This window comes from Suricata suricatta, chromosome 9 (genome assembly GCF_006229205.1).
Source record: "Suricata suricatta isolate VVHF042 chromosome 9, meerkat_22Aug2017_6uvM2_HiC, whole genome shotgun sequence".
In the NCBI taxonomy this organism is placed as follows: domain Eukaryota; kingdom Metazoa; phylum Chordata; class Mammalia; order Carnivora; family Herpestidae; genus Suricata; species Suricata suricatta.
Window position 1 is genome coordinate 46,360,658 of NC_043708.1, and position 7,628 is coordinate 46,368,285.

General features: G+C 41.7%; 1 pseudogene; it reads right to left on the bottom strand.

Annotated features, from left to right (window-relative positions):
• Window positions 1-460: 460 nt before the first annotated feature.
• On the bottom strand, window positions 461-4,604 carry LOC115302203 (annotated as a pseudogene).
• Window positions 4,605-7,628: the final 3,024 nt, after the last annotated feature.

A 7,628-nucleotide genomic window follows, 5' to 3' on the forward strand; every position in this document is an offset into this window, starting at 1 on the left:
AACTTTTTTTTTTTAAACAGACTTCATGGAGCCCAACATGGGGCTTGAACTCATGACCCTGAGATCAAGACTTGAGCTGAGATGAAGAGTCAGACGCATAACCGACTGCCACCCAGGTGCCCTAGAACATTATTATTTTTTTAAATTAAAATCACTACCTAGTTTCACCACCCAAAGATATATGATAGTTACCATTTCAGTGTGCTTTTGTCTCTGTCTTTTCTGTGCATTATATTTATAACCATCCAGATGAGATAGTACTATATATAAATTTAGAATCCTGCTTTTCCTTCATGGTACTAAACTTTTTTATAGAATACTCTTAATAGGTACTCAGTATTCCATTGTGCATTATTCTATTATTTTGTTATCCTATTATTTATTTAACCATTACCTTATTGTTGGAATTTAAATAATTCCTTTTTTTTTTGGTGTTTTTAATGACTGAAACAAAACAGATCTAAAACTGCAGCTTCTGGAAGAACTATTTGTTCTTGCTGGTCTTGGATGTCTCCTAGAACTTGACCTTGGCCTCTTGTCAGGCCTTGCATTAGCAGTGTCTGAAGGGGCACCTGGGTGGCTCAATCGATTAAGCATCTGACTTCAGCTCAGCCCATGATCTCAAGGTTTGTGAGTTCAAGCCCCATCTCAGGCTCTCTGCTGACATCACAGACCCCACTTCAGATCCTATGTCCCCTTCTCTCTCTCTGCCGCTCCACACTCACATGCATGCTTGCGCTCTCTCTCTCTCTCTCTCTCTCTCTCTCTCAAGAAAAAAAAATTTTTTTTAAAAGAGCAATGTCTCTGAAGACATGCTTGTTGACAACAGTTTTGTCCAAGGGCATATCCACAGAGTGCCTTGTGGGCATGAGGTGACTGTAGTTATAAACTTTCACAAAAGACTTGATCATGGACCTATGGTGATTTTCTTCTTGCTCCTGGCAGCTGTCACTTTTGGGGAATAGCGGGTCAATTCTGGCCCCCAGAGCATGGCTGTAGGGATGGTCTGAGGAACCATCATCAATGCTCTTCACAATGACCACTTTGCATCCAGAGTAGCAGCTAGCCAGGACCAGAATCACCTTTCCAAGTTTCGTTAATTTGCCCTTCTTGACACCAGCCGCTAGAGCCTACAGCAGAAACCAGAATTCAGATAATTTTTAATTTGCTGGCTATTATAAGCAGTTTATGATGGATATCTTTGTTCAGAACTTTAGTCTGCATTTGAAGATTTTTTTCTCCCTTATCTAGATCCCCAAAAGTCCTTCCTGGCTTCCTGATAAGCCTACAATTTGAGAAGAACCAATTAGCTTACTCTCAACATGCACATAGCATGTCAGAAGGATATGGGGGCTAGCAGTCAGAAGACTCACTCTTCCACTAACTACATGGGTGCCCTAGACAAGTCTCTACCTCTGCATCCACACATGTAAAATCATGGATTTGAATTAGATAATTTCTATCATTCCATCCATGTTCAATATTCTATAAACATTTGGTCAGTGGACTCAGCTCCTATCCAGTGTCATAATTTTTCTTATGCTCATCAGAGCTGTGTAACACAAAGGAACAGCACTGGTAATAGATGTGGGGTATTACTATACTGCTATCTTGATGCCATACAGAGTACTACACATAGGAACATGGTTGGTTCTGTAACTCTCCTCTCTCCAACTCCTATAACTTAGTGTTTTGGCTTCTAAGTATGAAGAAGTATATTATAGCTATGTGAACCTGCTCACCAAGCCTTCTAATATTAACCCAAGGCAAAATATTGTTCACTTGTTAGATTATATGACGATGTCACATTTAGATTGTTTCTTTTGTGTTTAAATCTGACTCAGTCTTCATTTACAAGAGACTACATGAAGTGTTTCTCTGTGCATGATTTTGTGCTACGAACTGAATTACAAAGACGTTATTTTTGACATCAAGGAATTACTAATGAAAAACCACAACAGTGAGAACAAGGAACATCTAAACAACCAGTCTGAATCTCCCTTCCTGTCTGGGGCTGAGGGCCTATCCTGGGGCATCAGGAAAGAGGGGCTCTAAGGAGTTCTGAGTGTGGAGAGACTGGAGCTAGTGAGATATTGTGCTCCTTAGAGAGAAGATATGTGGATAAAATGAGATTCTGGAAGTTTTCACATGAAGTGATGAGACTTGGATCTACCAGACAGAGACTATTTCAAGATCTGAGATGTAAATCAGGAAAGATTTTTTTCCTGATAAAGGTGGAAACAGAGCCATCTGATGTTTTACAGATTGAAAATAAGTCAGTTACAAACTCTAACAGAAATAATAATTTAGGTGAAGCAAATGACAGTGCAAATAAGTGATGGGAGTTAGCATGGAGAACTAAGCTCAGTGCTTGGATGCACTAAAGGGCTTACACGAGGAAATGCAATTACTTTCAATTGCACTAGACCTAATTAGGTCCCCTTATTGCTTCTAATAACAACCGCTCTTTATGAAATATAGTAGTTCCAGCTATTTGCTTGCTCATATTGTGAGCTTTACCTGGCTTTGTTACTGGTCCCCAAGAGCAGATTTTTGAGTCTCAATGCCATAGAAATAAACACTGAACACAAAGAAAGCAGGTGTTTATTAGAGATGGCTTGTATACAAGGGAGCCAATGAGAAAGAGGAATGTCACTACCAGAGTGATAGCGTGCAAGGCACTTTATAAGGCACCTTTTTGAAAGGGGGAGGGGCTGTGAGTAGGGAAGCATCCTTCAGTCCCACGATCATTAGCTGCTGGCTGCTACTTTTTAGTGGACACAAGACAGCCACAGGATGCCTTTCTTGATGGTTGATATACTTTAGGGCTCCTGGAAAATAGAAGTACTCATGCAAGCTGGCTTTAATTTGTTACTTTCTAATTTTGCTTAGACATCCATTACTCCTTCATGGCTGTTATCTGTCATTTGTTCTCATTCCCAGAAGGAAGTATTTATCTCTAAGGAAGTATTTGAAAGCTTCTAACCCTTGCCTCTTGCTTTTCCTATACTGTCTCAGCTTTGCTACCAAGGACTTTCTGGTGGGCCTGGGGAATATTTGTAGGAAAAATATTACTACTCCTCTAAATGGATTTGAGGTAGAGAGAGTGAAACGTACAATTTAGAGAATGCCTGTGTTACCAAGAATCAGCTAATGCTAAGCTAGGATATGTTTTCCAAATGAGAATATTTTAATAGGATACCTGGTGCCCAACATACTATGCTACCCAGACATGAATTTTAGGAACTTGAAATTCTAGAGCAGAAGAGTCTTTGTTTGGGCTCCCCTAAAAACGTAGTATGAGACACAAACTGGGGCGTGGTAGTTGAATTGGGAGGGGATCCCAGAGAGCAAGAGTGAGGCTGCTGAGACAAGGAACAGACCAGGGGAAAGAATAATATGTGCTGACTTCCCGAGCAAAAAAGAGGCCAAGACAAGGAGTCCTTTTACTTCTGTGGACATCGGGGACTCAGTCCCATTACAGACCCTCAAAGGGACCGTGCAGAATGTGTCTCAGAATTATCCCAGTGAAGGACAGGAAGGCTGGGAGATTCAGTCCCTAACATCTTCCTCATTCATTGAATTGTGTCCCCTAAGGTTTTAATTTCCTCCACACTTCCAGATTATATATCTATGTGGACTGAAAAGACTCTGGAGGAAGTCCTAAGGCAAATAGCAGAGAGATCCCAGCACATGCTTGAGGTGAGACATTGGCTTTTGTAAGTTATTGTCATGTCTACCCATCAAAGAACCCAGCTAGCAACCCATTAAATATACTTACCAGGAATTTAAATCCTGCATCATGGGAAGATGCTTTTAGGTCAATAAGTGCTTCCCTACAGAACTTTACATTCCACTCCCTCTGTCCCAACACCCTGAAGATCTACTCCCACACACATTTCTAGGTTTCTGCCAGCACATATTAGTAAGATGCTGGAGTTCTTCCAGGAAGAAAGTTGTCCCCCAGCAAGGACTGTTTAGGCTATGCCAAGAGCTGACCCTAATTATTAATATGATGGCAATGGTGGAAGGTGTGGGTAGACCTTGGGAAGGACAAGCATCATCTACAACTGCCTCAAGTGAAGGCTTTATGTTATCTGTTGGCAAAGGGGAACTGCTCTTCTCTAGTAAGATGAATGGGAGTGTTTGTTCCCACTCAGAGGAATCAAGGGCTTCAAAATTCTTAGGTACATCCACAAAATATGCCTTCCCTGTCTCAGCATCTTCCTGTAAGGGCCCTGGCCTTCCCAAAACAAAATCTGCCAATGATGTGCAGTCCTTAATAGCACATCTGCCACTTACCAGTTGAAGATGAGAATCTCTGTAATGCTGCCGTGGACACTTTCTGGGTTTCACAGCATGCCCTGAATTGATAGTTAGACCACTCTCTTCCAGGTTTTTAGAGCAGATCATAAGTCAGCCAACTCCATAATCCTCATACTTACCGTCTTAAGTACTAGAGCTGCTGTGCAAGTCAGTGCTTTCCCCTTCTACCTAAACCTCATGCCAGTCCTCCACTAGTCAGATTCTTAACAGTTATGAGGGTAGAGCTCTCTCGATGTCCTTTCCATTCCACGTACCACTGACAGTGGGATCCTTTTCATCTTACCAGTTGCAGTGTCCCATCCCTAGGGTATGCTTTTTCTAGCACTTCCATTTCCAACTGTCTTACTCTGGGCTCCCCTAAACCCATATACCAACTGAGCAAATTTCCTCAATTTCTGAGAAAGGACTAAGAGAAGCAGAGGGACACCATGCATGTACTTGAGGTAGGATGCTGTCCATATGCATGGGATTATTCAGCAAGACTACTGAAATCAGATGGGCCAGGAGTGTGGCTCAGGGCACTCCAACTGTTTGCTACAAGAGGTTTGTGAACTAGAGGTAACTCAGGAAAACTGGCATTTTAGAACCTTGGATAATCAACTCACTCCCCCAAACCATCAAATCAAGAATAGATATAAAATTCATTAGAATAAGTCCTTTAGTCAAAACCTGAAGAATGCCAATGACTTAAACCTAAGATCCCTGGATAAAAGTGTTTTACTTTTTCAAAGAGCAAAACTAAAACAAGAACAAAAAACCTGACAGACATAACTCAGACATTTTAGAATAAACTAGAAAGAGGGGAAGTGACTATTCCATCTAAGTGGGATGAAAAAAACCAGGAAGTGACTGGAAGATTCACTTCTGAGGTATACTAATGATGTTGGAAAGCTGGGAATCTGTGTGTATTTAACACTATTTTGGATGTAGTTTTACCCAGAAGGCCCTGCCATTGTAGCAGAAGCACCTTTTGTGGTACTGTGTATGGTGGGTACTGCACAGAGGGGCAAGCATTGATAGCATCTAAAGCCTATGAATCTGGAGTCTTATTCATGGTAGGGAAGGCCTTGTTCTCTCACCCCCACCAAACCTCAGGTGGTAGCAGCAGAAAATTGTGCAAGAAATGCAGCAACACCATCTGTTCAAGGAGCTGTGTACCTGAGATTCAGTGTAGGGATGTTTGCTTCACACATAATTGGAAAAGAAAAAGCTTGCAGCTGGCTTCAGCTATGTGTTAGGATAGAATACATGTTAGGATTGGCTAATTGCTGTAACCAGCAACCTAGAATCTCCATGGCTTACACCCACACAAAAGGTTTCGTTCTTGCTTGTCTCATAATGCGGTCAAGTTGGCAGAGGCTCAGGGAGCTAAGGGGCTTCTTTCATATTGTAGTTCCTCTGTTCCTTAGAGCCTTGGACTTCTCCACTAGATCCTCTGCCTCCATCGAACCCAAGTGCAGAGGGAAGGAGGGAGAGAAAGAGAGAGAGATGAAGGAGGATGAAGGACCACTTGGGAGGTGGAGACCTGGTGACCTACATGATTTCTATCTGCATTCTTTTACCCAGAACTAGTCACACGGTCCCACCTAGATGCTGAGATCTGGGAAGAGTAGTCTTCCTGTGAGCCCAAGAGGGAAATGAAAGAGTCCAGTGAACATAGAGAAATGTCTCTACCTCAACATATATTCTATATATATAATTGCACTAAATGGTGTCCACCAGAGAAAAGATCACCACTGACATAATCCTAAGAACTCCATTCTTTACACATTTCTGATTTTGGTTAAGAAATTGCTTAAATTGATGCTCTTATCGTTTCTCCCTGATGGCTGAATAGAACTTATTTTCTGGGCTTTCCTCCCTAAGCTCTGTCAAGTTTCTGCTCAAATGTCGCTTCTCAGTAGGGCCTATCCTGAGCACCCACTTACAACTGCAGCCCATACATCTCATCACTCTAATTCTGCCCTATTTTTCCCCAAGACATGTATCATAATCTCACTTATACATTATTTATGTATCATATTTCTTTTTTTATGAAATGCCTTCCATTATTGAAATTTCAGCTCTAGTACAACAGGTGTTTTTGTCTGATTTGGTCACTGAGGTATCCTGATGCTACAGTGATTCCTGGCACAGAGTAGCTATAAGGAATGAACAATGAACACATGAACAAGGAGCCACAGGCGTCCGTCAAGAAGGACTCCATAAATAGATGTCTGTACACCCATGTTCATAGCAGCATTATTCACAATAGCCAAAAAGTGGAAATAACCCAGATGCCCATGGAGGGATGAATAGATTAACAAAATGTGGTGTATACATAAAGTGGAATATTATTCAGTTTTACAAAGGAAGGGAATGGTCCAGTAATCTCACTTCTGGGTATATAGCCAAAAGAACTGAAAGCAGGGTCTTGAAGAAATGTTTGCACATCCATGTTCGTAGCAGCACCCTTCACAATAGCCAGGAGGCGAAAGCAATCCTAATGTCCATTGACTGATGAATGGGTAAACAACTGCATACACATACAGTGGAGTATTATTCAGCCTTAAGAAAGGAGGAAATCTTTTTTTCGTGCTACATTGTGGATGAACTGTGAGGACATTATGCTAAGTGAAACAAGCCAGTCACAAAAGTCACAAAATTGGCTGCTGGTATACTGAAGAACATGAGGGAATGGAACTCAGGACTGAAAGCAGTTCTCGGACTTCAGGGGCACCTGGGTGGCTCAGTTAGTTGAGTGTCCGTCTTTGGCTCAGGTCATGATCTCACAGTTTGTGGGTTTGAGCCCTGCATCAGGCTCTGTGCTGACAGCTCAGAGCCTGGAGTCTGCTTCAGATTCTGTATCTCCCTCTCTTTTTGACCCTCCCTTGCTCACGCTCTCTCTCTGTCTCTCAAAAATAAATAAAAAATATTTTAAAAAGTTAAAAATAGATAAATAAAACATTTAAAAAATTTGAAAGCAGTTCTCTGACTTCAGACCTCGTTTGGAGTAGGCCATATTCTCATGGTATCTTTCTTACTTTGTCCATTCTTTGGCCTCTTAATCTTCCCTCTGGGGCTATTTCAGGAGTGAACTTGATTGATACATATATATATGCTGTTTAAGAGTTCAATCAGAACCTAGAGTTCAGCAGTACAGATCAGATTGATCTGTATGATGGTGTGTTGATGGCCACCTCACAGCCCTCAGATGACAGGAGCAGCAGCATGGAGTCACCTCCTCCTATTTGCCAGAAGCCATCTCCAAGCCTAGCAACCAGATCCCTGCAATCCTGCACACCTACAGTGGTCTATGAAAT